Here is a 19,359-nt window from a genome sequence, read left to right on the forward strand (position 1 = left end):
GAGAATATATTTCTCCTTCATTCCCAATGTAGAATTCATAGTTGAAGGGTTTTTTTTTTCCTTCCGCACCTGAAAAGTGTCATTTCACATAATTTTGACCTCCATGGTTTCAGATGACAAATCCACTGTCATTCTAATTGGTGTTCACCTATAAGTACTGCATTGTTTCTCTCTGGTTGTTTTCAAGACTTGTTTCTTTGCCGTATTTTCAGAAGTTTAATTATGACATGTCTTAGCATGTTTTATTTTTTTAAGGGATTCACCCTATATGGAGTTGACTCTGTTTCTTGAATCTGTAGGTTTGTCTTACGCCAAATTTGGAGTTTTCAGCCATTATATCTCAGATTCTTTTTTAATCTTACTCTGTTTCTCCTCCCCTTCTGGGATTCTAATGTTAGAAATGTCCCCTTTTTGGCTATTCTTCCTGATATTCTGTTCATTTTATTTCATTCTATTTCCTCTCTATTATTCAGATTATGTCAATTCTGTTCATTTGCTCTTAAGTTCACTGATTCTATCCTTGGTCGTCTCCACTCTACTATTAATCCCATCTGCCAAGTTTCTATTTTGGTTATTGTATTTTTCAGTTCTCTAATCTCCACTTGGCTTTCTTTTATAGTTTCTATTTCTTTACTGAGATATTCTATTTTGCATTAGTTTCAAGAGAATTCTTGAAACTGTTGACTGTGGAGGCATTTTTACAATGACAGCTTTTAAACCCTTGTCAGAAAACTCCCACATCTGATTCATCTTGGTTCTGGGGTCTGTTAGTTGTCTTTTTTTTTTTTTATTCATTTCGTGATTTTCCTGATTCTTGGTATGAGGGCTATTATTTCATTGTATCAAACCTACTTCGTATTTAGGACATTATAAGACTTTGGAGCCTATTTAATCTTTTTTTTTTTTTAAGCAGGCAGTTCTCCTGTTGACATGTAGCAGGAAAACCTGGTGGGCATGTATGTTTAACCTGCCACTGGTTCTCACTAGGTCCCTTTAACACCACCCCAGCAAAGATGAAATGCTGACTTACCACGGACGGGTGAAGTGAAAGTTCAGCTCTGCTCTCGGTCCTGCAGACTTCTTCCCTGCGAAAACAGAATGTTGAATCACACTTCTTCATTGTCTCCAAGCAGAGATGTAAGCTCAGCCATTTACCGGGCCTTGTTGACGCCCGGAAAGGAAGGGTGGGAAGAGAACTATCAGCTAAAACTTCCCACCGCCTCATTCTGCCTCACGGAAGCTGGGCTGCAACCCACCACTGGGCTCTACTCACACCACCCCAACTGGGAAATCCAACACCCCCTGGCTCTAGGATGGAAGGGGATTGGATCACTGTTACCCACTTCTGTTGGGTAAGGGAGGGAAGACCAGCTCTTTGCTCAGCTAGTCAACACCATCCAACAAGGGAGTCAGAATGTGCTCTCTGCTTCTGCCATGTTGGAACGTCGGGTGAGGCAGAATGTCGGCTTCCCGAATGGGATAGGCGTCTCTTAAAAGGTTTTCTGTTGTTAGACCACTCACTTCCAAGTCCTTTGGATAGAGAGGCCAGGCTTTTCTTGGTGCTTATTTGTCTGAGTCTGGCTTGGAGGCTTCTACAACGCCCTACCTAGGATACATGGAAGGCAATAAGGAAACCCAGGGAACTCACCTCTGTGTTGTTTCTTAAATCGTGAGGTATCTAGGCATATCCTTTCCACCTTTGACAGTTTGCCTATACTTGTTTGTTGTGTTATGTCCAGGGACTTCTGGTTGTCAATGTATTGGAATTGAATCTCAAATGTTTCTTGGTCCCCTAGCAATTTATATGGCCTGGAAAGGTCACGGTAATCGGTTGTCCCTCAGTGAAATTTCCTTGTTAATCAATTTTAGAGGGTATTCCTCAACAAAGACTTTCAAATGTTCTTTTTTAATTGAAGTATGGCATGCATGAAGAAAAGCATACACACAAATCATCAGTGAATTTTCACAAACTGAGACCATTTATGTAATTAGCACCTAGGTTAAGAAATAGAACATGACCAACACCTTCAAAGGCCTCCATTGTAACATTAGCTTCCACTGACTACCGTCCCTAGGGTAACCAGGAAAGTGTCTCTTAATAGTATAGACTAGTTTTCTCTATTCTCTTCTGCGTCTCGGTATTTTTGTTCTACACTATGTTCATGAGATCCATCTGTTCCATTGTGAGTAGTTGTAATTTGTTCATTCTCATTGCTGCACAGTATTATATTTTGTAAAAACGCCACAATTAATTCACCCGGTCTACTCTTGATGGACATTTGGGTGTTGTATTAGTCAGGATTGTCCAGAGAAACAGACCCAATAAGGTGTGTGTGCGTGTGTGTGCGCACGCACGTGTGTGTGTGTGTGTGTGTGTGTGTAAAGAGATTTATTATAAGGAATTGGCTGACATGATTATGGAGGCTGGCAGATTCCAAAATCTGCAGAGTAAGTCAGCAAGCTGGAGACCCAGGAAAGCCAACAGTGTAGTTCCAGTCCAAAGGCTGTCAGCCTTAAGACCCAGGAAAAGCCAATGTTTCTGCTTGAATCTGGAGACAGGAAAAAAAAAAGCCAATGTCCCAGTTTTAAGACTGTCATGCAGGAAGAATTCATTGTTACCTGGGGGCAGGCCAGCTTTTTTGGTTCTACTTAAGCCTTCAACTGATTGGACGAGGCCCACCCACATCGGGGAGAATAATTTGCTCTACTCAGCCTACTGATGTAAAGGTCAATCTCATCCAAAAACGTGCTCACAGAAACACCCAGAACAATGTTTGACTACGTATCTGGGTACTTCGTGGCCCACTCAAGTTGACACATCAAATGAACCATTACAGGTATTTTCTAGTTTGGTTTAGTATGAGTATGCTGCTATGAGCATTCTTGGATATGTCTTCGGGTGAATATATGTATATGCTTTTGTTGGGCAGGAGTGAAATCTCTGTGTCATAGTATAGGCATATATTCAACTTCAGTGAATAAAGCCAAAGCGTCCTCCAAAGTGGATGTGTAAATCTACACTCCCCTCAGCAGCATACGAGAGTTCTGGTTGCGTCACATACAATACCACTTGGCATTTTTTTGTGTCTTTCATTTCCGTCGTTCTGACGAGCATCTATAGAGCATTGAAGCCTCAATGTGTATCTATGTCCCTAATAATGAAGTTGAGCAAGTTTTGATGTCTATCGGCCCTTTCGTTACCCTTTTTTTAAATAAGTGTTCAAGGGGAGCCTGGGTGGCTGTCGGCTGAGCGTCCGACTCTTGATTTGCGCTCAGGTCATGATCCCAGGGTCGTGGCATCAGACCCCGCGTGGGGCTCCCCGCTGAGCGTGGAGCCTGCTTGGGATTCTCTCTCTCCCTCTGCCCCCTCTTGTGCCTCTCACAATAAATAAATAAATACATACATACATATTTAAAAAAATAAAAAGTGTTCAAGTCTTTTGCCCATTTTGCTGTTGTGTTGTCTGTCTCTCTATTAGAAATATGTATATAGGGGGCGCCTGGGTGGCTCAGTTGGTTAGGCGTCCGACTTCGGCTCAGGTCACGATCTCGCGGCCCGTGAGTTCAAGCCCCGCATCGGGCTCTGGGCTGATGGCTCGGAGCCTGGAGACTGCTTCCAATTCTGTGTCTCCCTCTCTCTCTGCCCCTCCCCTGTTCATGCTCTGTCTCTCTGTCTCAAAAATAAATAAACATTTTAAAAAATTAAAAAAAAAAAAAAGAAATGTGTATATAGGATTTCTCTATACAATCTGAGTAGGAGCCCCTTGTTGGATATATGTGTCGTAAATAACATCTCCTGGGCTGTGATTTGCCTTTTGTTGCCTTCATGACAGCTTTCAATATACAGAAGTTCTTCATTGTGAGGTAGTTCATTTTGTCACTTTTTTCCCTTCATGGGCAGCCTTTTTGGGGGCCCTGCTTACGAAATGTTAGGGCTTTTCTTGGAACCTTTCCTTCTCTGTCCCAGAACAACGGTTGCTCCAGAAGGAGCGAGGTGGCAGACAAGGAAGGAGTGGGAGGTGGGGTCCGCTGGTTCTCAAGTTCATCCTTGCATCATTCCCGAAGCCACGGCCGCCTGGAGCACTGAGAGCTTTGTGCTCAATCGACCGAACCTTCTTCAACTGTGTCCTCACCCATGGTGATTTCTCCTTCTCATGGAGAAATGTGCCTTAGGAATCCCATTGATCGCTCCTGTCCCCATTTCTTCAGCTATGTCTGTAGATGTGCAAGCCTCCAATTCTGTACAGAGCTCCGGAGTTGTTGGCCGTTGAATTGCCGGAACGTAGGCCAATCGTGAACTTTGGGTGGGCTGCCTTATTGCACAAGCTACCATATGTAAGTGTCAGCTCCAGGCCAACCACGACACCCCCGTAGATGTGTTGTTGTCAGGCGGTGTTTCAAATTACCTTTTTACTGTTTGAATAAAAGCATAAGCAGCTCTCTCAAGCTTACACGCTGGATATCGCAGTTCTAGAAATGACGATCGACGTATTGGTCTAATGAGGGAATAAGATCAAAAAGCATTATGATGGCGATGTTTCAGTAATTACGACTCAATGGTAGGAGTCCCCAACTTGCCAGTGACCCTTAGCAAAGAGCTAAAAGTTTGGAACAAGGTGGGGATGAAAGCACAAATTCATATAAAAGGGAAAGGGAAAGAGAGAAGAGGAAAAGAGGGTGCGGAAGAATCATACGCAACCTCAAGTGGGTTCTGCAAGATCAGTTAAAAATATTTGGGAATTGGAGTGGCATTCTCCCCGGAAGAAAAAAAGTGAGACAAAGTAGTGTCGTGTTTCGAGTAGCCTACAAAAGCTTTATTTAACCCACAGTGTAGCAGCAATAGGAACATGTCTTGCCCTTAGTTCCAAATTCCCCCCAATATGTCTACATCCCAGTCCTCGAGCCTAAACTCATCTCGGCTCGGCTGAGCTTGAGCTTCCTGGAGACCTGAACCCAGAGAGTTGCCATGTATGAAAGAGGAGGGTCTGGCTAATGCAGGCCCCGTGGCATCAAGGAGCTGAAGACTTCCGTAGCTGGGCGATGGAGACAAAGGTGTCCCCAGATCTGCTATGGGTAGCGGGAGGGGTGCCATGGGTCCCTCAGCAACACGGGTGAGGGATGCAGCAAACCAGCTGTCCCTGCTTGGCCAGGCAGCTATGGTGGCAACATGGGTGTCAGCAGATACCTGCAGGCTGTTTGAAAAGTGTCACCTATTTGGCATTTCTCTGAAGTCTTGATCTGGTTTGAAAGGACTGAGCATCTAAATTAAATCAGAGCCGACAGACACTGTAATGCCTCTAGTTTATTAATTCTATGGTGCTTTAAAGCCAGTTTACCAAAAGTCTTAATTAGATTCTTGAAATTCCAAAAGCGCCAGGCAAAAATTCAGCCTTGGCAAAAACACGTTGGTCCCACCCACATCCCCTTCTGCACACCCAGCTGCCAAATTGCTTAAATCTCTAAATAATTGGTTGCTAGATTAAATAAATTAAGCTCATGCATTTGTGCTTAAGTTTCAAGACTTAACGGCACATCCTTGCTCCCAAAGTTTATCAGCAAAACTGTAGTAGTTCGTTGGATGTCACACACACACACACACACACACACACGCACATACATGCACACACACGCACACACACGCACACACACACACAGTTAGTAAAAGGGATTTTTTTTTTAATGATATGTGAATGTCAGAAAGAACCAGATCAGTGAGTGCTAAAAAGTCTATCATAAAATTGAAGTTACTTTCACCACCCAGGGCAGAATAAAAGGGAAAGAGAATAATTTAGCCTACTACCTATGGTAATTAGATGTATGACTTTTAAAGAATGCTGACATTAGGGACGCCTTGGTGGCTCAGTCGGTTAAGCATCCCACCCTTGATTTTGGATTTGGCCATGATCTCACGGTTCATGAGATCAAGCCCCACATCGAAGGTGAATGTTGTGCTTATTCTTTCAATGTTTGTTTGTTTGTTTGTTTGTTTGTTTTGAAAGAGAAAGAGAGTATGAGCAGAGGAGGGGCAGAGAGAGAGGGGGAGAGAATCCCAAGCAGACCCCACACTGTCAGTGCAGAGCCTGACGTGGGTCTCAATCTCACGAACCATGAGATCATGACACGACTGGAAATCTGGAGCTGGACACTTAGCGGACTGAGCTACCCAGGCACTCCTGGAGACTTTCCCTTTCTCATTTACCCTCCTGATCTTGAAAGGCAAAAATAATGTGGATCTGGAAAACACCACATTAAACTGAGATTTATCTGTGGAGAAACTAGGGAAAACATGTTTGCACATGGAAACAGCTGTACGTTGCATCTATAGTTGAATTGTCAGCTGTCTTATGAGAACTCCTTTTTGAGTTCTCTCATAAAATACTTTTCCAATGGTAAAATCTTATTAAAGGAAAATATCGTGAAAAACTCCATAGTTTTGTGTCATTACCAGAGACAACCTTCTTTGAGCGGTTTCTTTGAAGATGAGTGTGTTACAGCTATTCAACTGGTGAAATCAGTCTCAACTTGCTATAGTAATCGTTCCAGCTTGTGCTTATTCTCACTCGTGGGAATGAACGGGATTGAGACCCAGAGACCTTAGATGAACAAGGAGAAGATTCTCGATGTGAAGTAAGCTGTACACACACTAAGTAAGCTGTACACACACTAGGGATTTTTCTACCACCTGCTTTGTGGCTGGGTATGCAATCTCCAAAATTTTACCTTCAGAATGATTTGGTGCCATAAGATATCAGAAGCATCAAAATATTAACAGCTACTGGATATTTCTACCCTTTTTTAAAGTTTATTTATTTATTCTGAAAGGGAGTGGGGAGGGGCAGACAGAGAGGGAGAGAGAGAGAATTCCAAGCAGGTTCCGCAAACCGTGAGATCATGACCTGCGTCGAAATCAAGACCCAGACACTTAACCAAGTGAGCCACCCAGGTGCCCCCCTAGACATCACTACTCTCAAGCAAACTCAAAGAAAAGCTTATGCTAAGATGACGTTTATGGCAAGTGGAAGGCAGTCACTATTATCTTCCTGTTAAAATCAAGAAATGTTGCTTCACGAGATATAAATCACTGCATGCTAAAAGCATTCCAATTTATTTTTCAGAAGATAAAACGTCTTATGCTGGGGGCGCCTGGGTGGCGCAGTTGGTTCAGCGCCCAACTCTTGATTTTGGCCCAGGTCATGATCCCAGGGTCGTGGGATCAAGCCCCGCTTTGGGCTCCACACTGAGCAGGGAGTCTGCTTAAGATATTCTCTCCCTCTGCCCCTGTCCCTGCCACTTGGTCTCTCTCAACAAAAGCGTATGTTTGAAACATTCTTTTTAATGGTAGCATAATATTCTATGATATGGATGTAGCGTACTTTCTTTGACCAATTCCCTATTGATGGATATTTAAATTGTTTCCAATCTTTCGCTAACACAAATAAAGCTATGATGAGTATCTTTGAACGTACAGTGAAACTTCGGTTTGCAAGCATAATTCGTTCCGGAAACATGCTTGTAATCCAAAGCACTCATAGATCAAAGCAAATTTCAAGAGCCATTGGCTCCACTGTGATCATGTGACGCTTGGCATCATGTACTACTCGTATTGCAAGACGTCGCTCGCTTATCAAGTTAAAATCTACTAGACTTGTTTGCTCGCCTCGCAAAACACTCGTGGAACAAGTTACTCGCAATCCAAGGTTTTGTGTATATCATTTGGCCTGTTTGGTGTGCCTGTCAGATAAAGGCTTAGAAGGTAATTGTTGGTTATGTGTTGGGTGATTTTGTTACATATTCTCAAATTTCCATTCGCGGAGGTTTTACTAGTTATCCTCTTGCTAGCAATGTATACGAGAGAGTGTGAGTTTCCCGGCTGTCACCTGCAGCACTATTGTTGAGCTTTGACAGACTAATGGGTCGGAAATGATACTTTCATTTTAATTTATATCCCTCTTACTGATGATCTAATTGTCTATTCACAGTCTGGTCATACACCAGAGTTCCGCGTAGAACTCCGTACGGAAACTGCTCGTACGGGGACCGAATCCATAGCAAGGCCCATTGCAACATTCTGTTACGAGCAGAGGCCTCTGGAGATGAGGAAACATAGACAAGAGAGTGTTGATTGTTTCCAACCATACTCCACGATGCCCTATCAATAGCATCATTAACACAGATGAAAGGCTGCATCATTACTGCTAAGAAGGTATTTAGAGAGATAACTAATTTAATCTATGCCTCATAGATTATGAGAGAGTGGTGTTTAGGAGAGAAAATGAATGAGATGTGCACTACCAACAACAAAACAGAAAACCCATGTTAAAATATAAGCCATTTTAAGTGGATGTTAGGAATTTAAGTGTACCTGTGGGGCTCCTGAGTGGCTCAGCCGGTTGAGTGTCTGGCTTTGGCTCAGGTCACGATCTCACAGTCATGAGATCGAGTCCCACTTCAGGCTCCTTGCTGACCATGGAGCCTGCTTCAGATTCTCTCTCTCTCACTCTCTCTCTCCCTCAAAACAAATAAACAAACATTTAAAAATAAAAAAGGACAATTTTTGTTTCTTTCTCTATTGTCTTCTTTTCTGGAATATTATTAAAGATAGTATTAAGTCTGGGGTGCCTGGGTGGCTCAGTCAGTTAAGCGTCCAACTTCATCTCAGGTCATGATCTCACGGTCCGTGAGTTCGAGCCCCACATCAGGCTCTGCACTGACAGCTCAGAGCCTGGAGCCCGCTTCAGATTCTGTGTCTCCCTCTCTCTCTGCCCTTCCCCGACTCACGCTCCATCTCTCTCTCTCTCCTTTGAAAATAAATAAACGTCAAAAAAATTAAAAGAAAATAGTATTAAGTCCATGAATAATATACCACGTGGATACTTTTGTACTAACTTGACAGGTTATTCTTTTGCAAGCAGCCTCTATCTGGACAATACTTTTACTTATGTGATAAATAGGGTACAGCTATAAGTGAATTCAAGTCTGAAAATAGATACTTGAAATGACACTTGTATGCGCACTGTAATATTTGTTTAATTCAGACCAATATCTGGAGCCGTCAAAAATGAGTATTAATAATTATTGTACCTAATTTATTTTTATAAGGCACCAATTAAGAAGAAATGAGGTAATTAGAAGAATCTTCAACTGAAATAAATATAATAATCCCTGACAATGCTTTAAGCCACTAGAGGACCTGGGGCTTCCTTTATGATAAGCTAATGCTAATCTCTCTGTGCAGTCATTAATTATTGGGAAAATTTGTCAATATTTGAGGTCTATCAGAAAAAGAAAACTGTAAGAATATGGACCAAAAAAATCTCAGTACATTTACTCCATGACCAAAATATGTATGTCACTGTTTTTATCTCTCCTTTTCTCCCCCGCTTACGCAAATGTAGCTAGTTACAATCATGTACTTTTGACGGAACTGACTCACATTTCCTGGAAATAGTCATTCAACAATTTCGTTGGAAGAAATGTAGGACATCGCAATTGGAGGTGGCATTTACTCTCACGTACAGATGAGACTCTGGGTACTCAAAGTTTACTCTGATTAACCTAGAACTCAGTTAAATTCAGCTCAACAGTTTCTTGAATGTTCTGAGGCACTATCAGTACGCTCATGTTTTTCTCTAAAGTGTACAGTTAAGTTCTTCTTGAAAGTTACTTATCATTTCAGTGATGTGTTTCCAGGGATGAAATTCAGTGGAGAATGTCAATGTATGAAATTAATCAGAGGATGAAAAAGTTAACCATGCCTTGTGAGGTACCCACTTAAAATGATTCACGGGAGGAACGTCTGGGTGGTTCAGTGGGTTGAGCGTCCGACTTCGGCTCAGGCCATGATCTCACGATTTGTGGGTTCGAGCCCCACGTCGGGCTCTGTGCTGACAGCTCGGGAGCCTGGAGCCCGCTTCGCATCCTGTGTCTCCCTCTCTCTCTCTGCCCCTCCCTCGCTCACGCTCTGTCTCTCTCTTTCTCTCAAAAAATAAATAAACATAAAAAAATTTTTTTAAATGATTCAGTAGTGTTTTTCAATATCCTAAGGCTAAAGAGAATTTTTAAGTTGTAACCATGTTTTTGGAACTTCCAATGTATTAAGTAACAGATTGGAGAAACATCAGAAATGAGAGTAATACACTTTTAGAAATGATATTAGGTCTATTTCTGATACCCATTTCCTATCACCCTTAGAAAATAACTCTAGTGTTATTAAAAATGAAAAATGGCGCATCTGAGCAGTATATTAGATTAATTTGGAATCTATAGATCCTGGCTTTCAGGTTTGGAATGCAAAATGTGTTCAAATTAATGAATACATATTGTGATCCCACGACATGCAAAAAAAAAAAAAAAAAAAGTCAAACAAACAAAAATCTGTTTGTTTCCCTAAAAAAAGTCTTATAATTTAGTTTGGAAGGGTCCCAAAGAAACAAGAATCAGTTCATTGAAATATTAATTAGGAAAAATTAAGAGAGTAAACGACCATCATCACTGAAACATCAAAAATCTTAGGCCAAAAATGACTAAAAATTGCATTTACTTATAAGACCTTCCACACCTAGTGAAACTCTCACAGGGTGAGGCTCTTTCACAGGGACACTAGAATTAACTCATACCCAGCTGCAAACACCAACTTTTAAATTTTCAGGAATTTTTGTAAAGATTTCTTTATTTATTTTTGAGAGACAGAGACAGAAAGAGAGCACGTGAGAGCAGGAGAGCGGAAGAGGGGAAGAGAGAAAGAGAGAGAGAGAGAGAGAGAGAGAGAGAGAGAGAGAGATTCCCAAGCAGGGTCCCCTCTGTCAATGCAGATCCAGATGCAAGGCTCGAACTCATGAACCGTGAGATCATGACCTGAGCCGAAACCAAGAGTTGAACCCTTTACCGACTAAGCCATCTAGGCCTCCCTCAGGAATTTGGTGAGATCACTGTGAGAGACGTTTTTAAAACTTAAATGGTATAAATATACAGTTAAATTACATATGAAGGAAACGAACACTTGAAACTCATCACTTCCGAATTTTTTTTTCACTAAATGTTTCTATTCTCTATTTTCCGAAGCTGTTAACAGCTATCGTACCTGTGTGATGGAAACACTATATGATGGCGGCTACTAGGTATCTCTTCCCATCTCGGCATTCAGTCACATCACATTAACCCGGTAGCTTAAAATCAGCCACGGGGGGAGTATTATTACCATGGAAATAAATGCTGCAAATCACTGCGGATATAGCACATTAGGTTGGAATTCTCGACCTAAGGGGTACTAGAAGGATAGATACAAAACATCTCATCGAGCAGGTAACTAAGGTGTCTCTGAAAGTGCTTTGCAAAATTTAAAAAAAAAAAATGGAAGAGGGGACACCGGGGTGGCTCAGTGGGTTAAGCGTCCAATTTGGCCTCAGGTCATAGTCTCATGGTTCATGGGTTTGGGCCCCACGTCAGGCTCTGCTCTGGTAGCGCAGAGCCTGCTTCTGATTCTCTGTCTCCCTCTCTCTGCCCCTCCCCTGCATTTGTGCTCTCTCTTTTCCTCTCTCTCTCAAAAAAGAAACATTAAAAAAAATGGGAGTAGAAAGGTGGTATTCTAAATGAATTAGTCAAGCCTCATGATGACTTCATATCCCAATGATCAGGGACGGGGCGCCATCTTGGTCAGGGGAGGCCTGAAAGGTATATACGACATGGCCTTTCTCCAGAAGCCAGAGGTCTGTGTTGGGCTTCGCCGATGGGGGATAACTCTCAAACTCCACCCAATTTTTCCCACTAGTACCTCTATGATACCTCTGGCACCATAAGGTCTTCTAGGTCATATGGTTCACACAACAGAGCTGCTTGCCTCACAGTCTGGACCTGCCACAGAGCTTTCTTTTGGCCCACTCTGTGTCGCCCAGTATATGGGTCGCCCAGTATATGGGTCACAGCACTATGCGAAGATGTGAGCACCTTTCCGGTACCTCCAAAACCAAAAGAGACTTGTGCGGTGATGTGCCCCTTGGTGGTGAGAAGAGAAAACCGCAAACCTCTTTACCGTTGAGGGGGTGTACTGGACCACGTCCTGGACCCCTGAAGTCCTAAGATTTTGGTGAATTTCATGGCCGTCCCTTGAACTCTCAGAGGGTTTATCTCCCACTTTCTGGAGCGTGTGTGTCTTAGCACTGGCAAATGTTGCAGGCGTGTTTTTCTTTCTCTTAACCAGCTGGATCAGCATGCTGTTATCAACAGAATGGACCATTATGATGCTCTGCCGGGCGTGTAGCTGATCCAGAGGGCAGGAGAATTAGCGTATCCCTGGGGCAAGACTATAAATGTATTCTGTTCTCCGTTCCCAGGAAACAAAAGCTATTTCTGATCAAAAATAAAAAAAGGATGCCATCTCCAGATCAACAGCCACACAGCACGTACCTGGGGTCATGCTCAGTTGATGTAGCAAAGATACGCTCCCAGGCGCAAGCAGCTGAAGTTGGGGCTGATGTTGGGTTCGCAGCACCCCGCTTTTATCTTCCTCGGTTTGACCAGGTTTTACAAGGACTAGACTGGTTACTCAGATGAAGATATGATAAAGACTGTCACTCTTGCATTCTTTAATATAATATATATGAAATATATAATATATATAATATATAATATATAATATATAATATATAATATATAATATTTATAATATATTATAATATATTATATATAATATATTATATATATAATATATATAATATATTATATATAATATATAATATATATAATATATAATATATATGAAATATATAATATATATGAAATATATAATATATAATATATAATATATAATATATATGACATATAATATATAATATATAATATATATGACATATATAATATATAATATATATGAAATATATAATATATAATATATGAAATATATAATATATATAATATACATGATACATAATATATAATATATAATATACATAATACATAATATATAATATATATATAATATATATGAAATATATATATTCATATATATTTAATGTTTATTTCTTTCTTTTGAGAGAGAGAACGAACAGGGGAGGGGCAGAGAGAGAGAGCGAGGGAGAATCCCAAGCAGGATCTGCACTGGATCCCGGGGCCCGAGGCAGGGCTTGAATTCAAGAACCTTGAGATTATGATCGGAGCTGAAATCAAGAGTCAGATGCTTCACCAACTGAGCCACCCAGATGCCCCTCATCCCTGCATTCTTTAGGGTGGCATTAATCTCTGCCAGTTCCCCTAAGATTAAATATTAGTTTTTGTTGCCTATTTTTGTTGGGGGGGGGACAATTTTAGAGGCTTCCACGTGGCTTCTGCCACGATGATGGCTCTCATCTTGGCACTTCTAACAGCTACTAAGGGTGTCCATTTCAATTATACATTTTAGGGCCAAGGAAATGACCCCTTGGTGGGTCTGTGGACCCAGTGAAACCACTGTGATCCAGACCTGACCCACAACTCCATATACTACCTGGCTCTCACATCCTCTCCTTCAAATAGGGAGTTCATAATGATGCTTCACGCCTTTTGGATATCAAGGTCAACTTGGATTCTGTGCCCAACCGTTCTCAAAATGTTTGGAGACCACCTGCTCATCAGCTCAGTTACTTGAGTAAATAGCTGGGGGATAGCCTGGAATAATCATTACTGGCATACTTACCATGGTGTTGCGGGGTCCTTCCTTCCTTCTAATGCCTTGCCTCTCTTTCAGTCGGTAGGTGCAGGTTCCAAAAACTGACTCAAGGCCAGGAACTGGGCAAGAAACAGGGACTTTACTGGAATGACTGTCCCCAGCCACCTGATCATCTGTCCTTGAGTTCCCTTGATTCTATGAATTGAGTAGCTGCCTTCGATCTTTCCCCTAGTAATGCCCTGTTCTGTTAAACATCTCCATTACTCTTTGAAGGTCAGGGTCCCTTGGCTTTTGTTCCAAACTTGCTGCTTATTATTATAATTGTATCAACCTGGCTACTGATGGTTAGAGCACTGCCACCCGGATTCTGATGTATCAGGGTATTGTATTGGTGGCAATTGTGATGGTAAATGGCATGTTCTTTTAGTCCTCTCAATAAATACAGGCTTCCGGGGGCACCTGGGTGGCTCAGTCGGTTGAGCGCCTGACTTCCGCTCAGGTCATGATCTCATTGCTCGTGGGTTCAAGCCCCACGTCGGGCTCTGTGCTGACAGCTCAGAGCCTGGAGCCTCCTTCAGATTCTGTGTCTCCCTCTCTCTCCACCGATCCCCCATTCTCTCTCTCTCTCTCTCTAAAAAATAAATAAACATTAAAAAAAAATTTTAATCAATATGCCAGAAGCATATCTTGGGATGGCAAAATGTGCTGCCCTTCACCACCTTATCAGGCCAGGATTTCCTTGGCCAAGCCATAATGTGTCTTAACCCTAGTTACTGGCTTCACGACCAGAAGGGGGTTGAGTGAGCACAGATCCTAGGGGGCAAGGGAGTTGGGTGGTCACATGTTGCCTCATGAGGTAGAAGCCTCTGCGACATCTTCAAGCAAGTAGGGAGTGTTAACTCTAGGGAAGAGAGCCTGGAGCTTTCGGAGGAATCTGGGGATTTAAGATGCGGAGCGTCTCAACTCACTTGTCTTCATCCTATGTGTCAGAATCCTTTTCCAACAAGGATCCTGAACTTGACATGACAGATCTTGCTCTTAAAGTTCATCTTCTTTGGAGCTCTGTTACTCTCAAAATTAAGTCCTGGGCCTGTTCTTCAGTTTCTACCCATTCTACTGTCCTTATGAAAGAGGACTCCAGGACGCCCGGGTGGCTCAGTTGGTTAAGCGTCCGACTCTTGGTTTCAGCTCAGCTCATGATCTCGTGGTTCGTGAGTTCGAGCCCCGCGTTGGACTCTGCACTGACAGTGCAGGGCCTGCTTGGGATTCTCTTTCTCTCTCCCTCTCTCTCTGCCCCTCCCCTGCTCTCACGCTTTTGAAATAAATAAATAAACTTAAAAAAAATTAAATAAGAAAAAAAATGAAAGAGGACTTCAACTACCTCCATTTGGTACTTTCTAATTGACTAAGTTCTTTCCAGCTTATCTCTTAACTCGGGCTGAAGAGCCTGTGCACAAAGCATCCCAGGACGGGAACGGAAAGGACCCCCTCAAGCAATAAAAACCGCCCTGAGCCGGCAAGACCTCCAGTGATAGACCCCAAGACACCGATCGTCCTGACCTTTGCTGCCCACCTACAGCACCCACCGACCTTTGCCCCACATTTTCTTCATATAAACCTAAGAGTATTTTCAGCACTTCGGAGACAGCCTTTGAGATGCTAGTCCACTGGCTTCCCGGGGTTGGCCTCCTGAAATAAATTCTCTGGTTTCACCACCACTGGTCTCTGCCTTTGGGTTTTGTCAGCGGTGAGCGGCTGAACCGGGTCTGTTTGGGACCCCCGGAGCCAGTCCTCTTGCACCACTCTGCCCTGGTCACACTTATAGTTACTTCTCCCCCTCGTATTTCTCCAATGTGTGAATTTTAGCATCAGCGAGTACGTTCGTTCGCACCACATACCATCCCATGTCACCCACGGTGAAAAGTTCAATGATAGTAGTACTCCCTTGTGCCCGAAGGCTCCCTATGTTCCACCTGTCACCGGTGATGGCATTCTCGTTGCCAGTTGAGCGGTGTGGTGCCGAAATGGGGCCCCCAAGTTGGGCGGGGGGGCGACGATCGGGTGGAAGCCAGTGGCTCGGCAGGTGCAAGAACTTGCCTGAGGCCGAACAAAGGAGATAGAAGTTTGTTGGAAAACACCACAAGGGAGCAGTGGGCAGGACAGCACAGGAGAGACTGTCTGCCACAAGGCAGTGGGCAGGGGCTGTTTTTAAAGGGGGCTGATGAGGCGGTATGGCCACCTATGGAATTCTCCCTGTTTTGGTAACCGGGCCCGGTTGTACGTAGCCCATTGGTCAGTTAGGGCCTATGGATATTTCAGGGTGGGTCGCCTGATGGGTCTGTCTGTATTCAGCCGGGTGGTCACTGTAGCCCTTTCTACATTCCATTGCTCAAGCCCGTTTGCCTAAAAGCAGCCTCCACGGGGGGCAGGTTCTCTAGTTCCTAACTGCCTCAGATCTAGCACTAACTCTTATAAGTCAGGCATCCTGGGACACAGACTCCCAGACAGAGCTTAGGGTGCAATAAGATTGGTAGAGAGGGCTTTGGGGTGGAGGACAAAATGTTTGGGAGGAGGGAGAATTTAAGCAGTGTTTTGAAGTCAGTAGAGGTCTCGGCTGCCGCCACAGCTCTAAAGCTTGGGTAATGCCTTGAACTTGTTATGAGTTGAAGTTAGATGATCAAAACTTTGTACCCCTTCTTGAATAAGTCATTAGGTGTGGCCTGCCCTGGGAAGGGGGCGTGACTTGGGTCAAGGTAGCTGCTGCATCTGAGGCAATCATTGAAGGCGGCCAAGAGCTGAGGGCTGCCTATCAGTCATGCTCTCAGAGGTTGGCCATAGGTGGTGGGGAGCATCCACCAACTAGAATGGCAAAATATCTTTGATAGTTTCTAGATTTCCAGCTTCCAAAGAGTGCAGAACTGCCTGGAGATGGGCGGGGTCAACAAATACAAATGTTGTTTGATGATCTATTAGGTTGAAGTGTATGACATTGACATTTGGGTAGGCTAAACGATTGAATATTAGCAATTTCATACTGTCCAACCTAATGGTAGAATAAAAGGGCAAGGAAACAGCATTGGGCATATGGTCATATTTAAATATTTGCACATTCTAGAATTACCTAGCAAATGGTTTCACCTCCCACGCACCCCATTTTGGCTATAGTCATTAAAAACCCTGCTATTGGGGCACCTGGGTGGCTCAGCCGGTCAAGCGCCCAACCTCGGCTCAGGTCATGATCTCGCGAATCACGAGTTTGAACCCCGCGTCGGGCTCTTTGCTGACGGCTTGGAGCCTGGAGCCCGCTTTGGGTTCTGTGTCTCCCTCTCTCTCTCTGTTCCTCCCCCCACTCACACTCTGTCTCTGTCTCTCTCTCTCTCAAAAAATAAATAAACACATTACAATTAAAAAAGAAACCCTGCCATTAAAGATCAGTAAAATAAAGCCTCCTGGATGCAATGAGAACTTATCTGCTTCTGTTCACTACAACAACATCCTTGTCCAAACTTATGTCCTTCTTACAGCCTCTCTTTTTTTAAGTTTATTTATTTATTTTGAGAGAGGGAGAGAGAGAGCATAAGCAGGGGAGGGGCAGAGAGAGAATCCCGAGCAGGCTCCGTGCTCAATGCAGAACCTGACATGGGGCTCGATCCCACAACCCTGGGATCATGACCTGAGCCAACGTCAAGGGATGGACACTCAACCGACTGCGCCACCCAGGCACCCCCTCCTAAAGCCTCTTGATGATGTCATGTTCATCATAGCTTCTCTGAGTGTCTTCAGCACTTAAGGCTAGTTCACCATAATCTAGGATTTTTAAAACATTTTTTTAACGTCTATTTATTTTTGAGAGAGAGAGAGACAGAGCACGAGGAGGAGAGGGAGACACAGAATCCGAAGCAGGCTCCAGGCTGTCAGCACAGAGCCCGACGCGGGACCTGAACTCACAAACTGCGAGATCACGACCTGAGCCGAAGTCGGCCGCTTAACCGACTGAGCCACCCGGGTGCCCCATGATCTAGGATTTTATAAGAAAGACCTTCGAATATGGATATTTCCTCTTTACCTACTTCAACCGTCCTTTCAAAGCTGTATTCCCGTTAACAAATTAAATCATTCATAAGCACTCAAAAAGCCGAGGAATGAGGTTAAGAGTCTGGCAAAGTCTTCTTGGAAAGTGTGAAACAGATGAGGTGAGAAGAAAAACTGGAAACACCCAGAAAGCAGAGGCTATGAGCTTGGCTTCCTGATTCTGCCTCCCAAAGAACCGGGGTGATTCCCTGAACACTTCTCATCGTTTGTCATTACAGTTGACCCTTAAACAACACGGCTTTCAACTACGCAGGGTCCATGTATATATGGAGTTTTTTTGTAGATACAATACAATCCTGTAAACGTATTTTCTCTCCCTTATGATTTTCTTAATAACGTTTTCTCTTCTCCAGCTTACTTTTTGGTAAGATACAGCATATAATACATATAACATTGCCAGGGAGGAAGACCTTCCTCCGCCCTATGGTCTTGCTTGAGCTGGACTTAGAATCAAATTGACATGAGACAGATTAACAGGAGAAAATCAAATTTAATAGGCGTACGTACAGGGAATCCACACAGGCTTAAAATTCCAAAGACAGTGAGTCCACATGAAGCTTACATGAGCTAAAGAGAGGGATGGGGTCTGAGGATGTGAAGGGGACGAAGGCCATTAGCAAGAAGGTGGAAAGAGATATTTGGAAACACAAGGTTGGCCTATTATGCAGCTAAGTTCCTTACTTAAGTTTCTGTTAATAGCTCTCTTCCTGGTACAGGCTCTCCTTTCCCACCCAAATTTAGGCAGTTTCAGAGCAGGGAGAGAGCTTTTCCCACATCTGCTGGGTTTTAGTTACTTTTAACTCAAAATCATCATTATGCCAAAGTGGCCCATCTTGGGGCAGCCTGCTCTGGGCCCCTACAATATACAAAATACATGTTAATCGATTGTTTGTTATCAATAAGGCTTCCAGTCAAGGGTAGGCTACGAGTAGTTAGGCTTTTAGGGAAGCAAGAGTTGTCCATGGATTCTCAACCATGTGGGGGGTTGGTGCTTCTAACCCCTGCGTTGTTCAAGGGTCAACTGTATGTGTTTATCACTACTTAATTAGTTTATGTACCACCCGCAGCTAACTTATAAATTCCATGAGGCCAGGGTCCATATTTGTTCTACTCACCATCATGTTTCCTTCCGGTGCCCAACACAGAATAGGTGTTCAATAAATATTGATAGAAATAAGTATTGAAGGCAGTAGTTTAAGGACTATCATTTGAGAAAGGGAAAACAGGACAATGCCTTCAGCCCCAGAGACTTCTAACCCCCAACCCCTGCCCCTGGTCAATGCTGCAAGATGGTTTCTTTCACTCTGTCGTATTTTCTCATTTGGGAATATCCCTGATACATGAACACTGTCGACCCTTAATCCTTCCTACAAGAACCCATCCCTCCCTCTTCCGGGGAAATTTTTAGAGCAGAAGATTTGTTTTCATTCCAGAAGTTCTCTGTCCTATGACTGCATCTACTACCTGGACGCACAACATCTACCCATAATATCGTTAACTTTGGCCAAACAAGCCCATCTCTTGGTAGTGGCACCTCCAAGTCAGTACCACAAAGTCTTGAAACCCCCCAGCAAACATTTCCCCCAATTCTGCCCTGAAGATCACTCTGTGGCCACGCCTTCCCTAAA

At 43.3% G+C, this 19,359-nt stretch overlaps 1 non-coding gene across 1 annotated transcript; it reads left to right on the plus strand.

Moving 5' to 3' along the window:
- Nucleotides 1-14,096: 14,096 nt before the first annotated feature.
- Nucleotides 14,097-14,181, plus strand: TRNAG-UCC. Its single transcript has one exon. It is a non-coding gene; the product is annotated as a tRNA-Gly (tRNA).
- Nucleotides 14,182-19,359: the final 5,178 nt, after the last annotated feature.

Source organism: Panthera tigris, chromosome X, assembly GCF_018350195.1.
Source record: "Panthera tigris isolate Pti1 chromosome X, P.tigris_Pti1_mat1.1, whole genome shotgun sequence".
Classification (NCBI taxonomy): domain Eukaryota; kingdom Metazoa; phylum Chordata; class Mammalia; order Carnivora; family Felidae; genus Panthera; species Panthera tigris.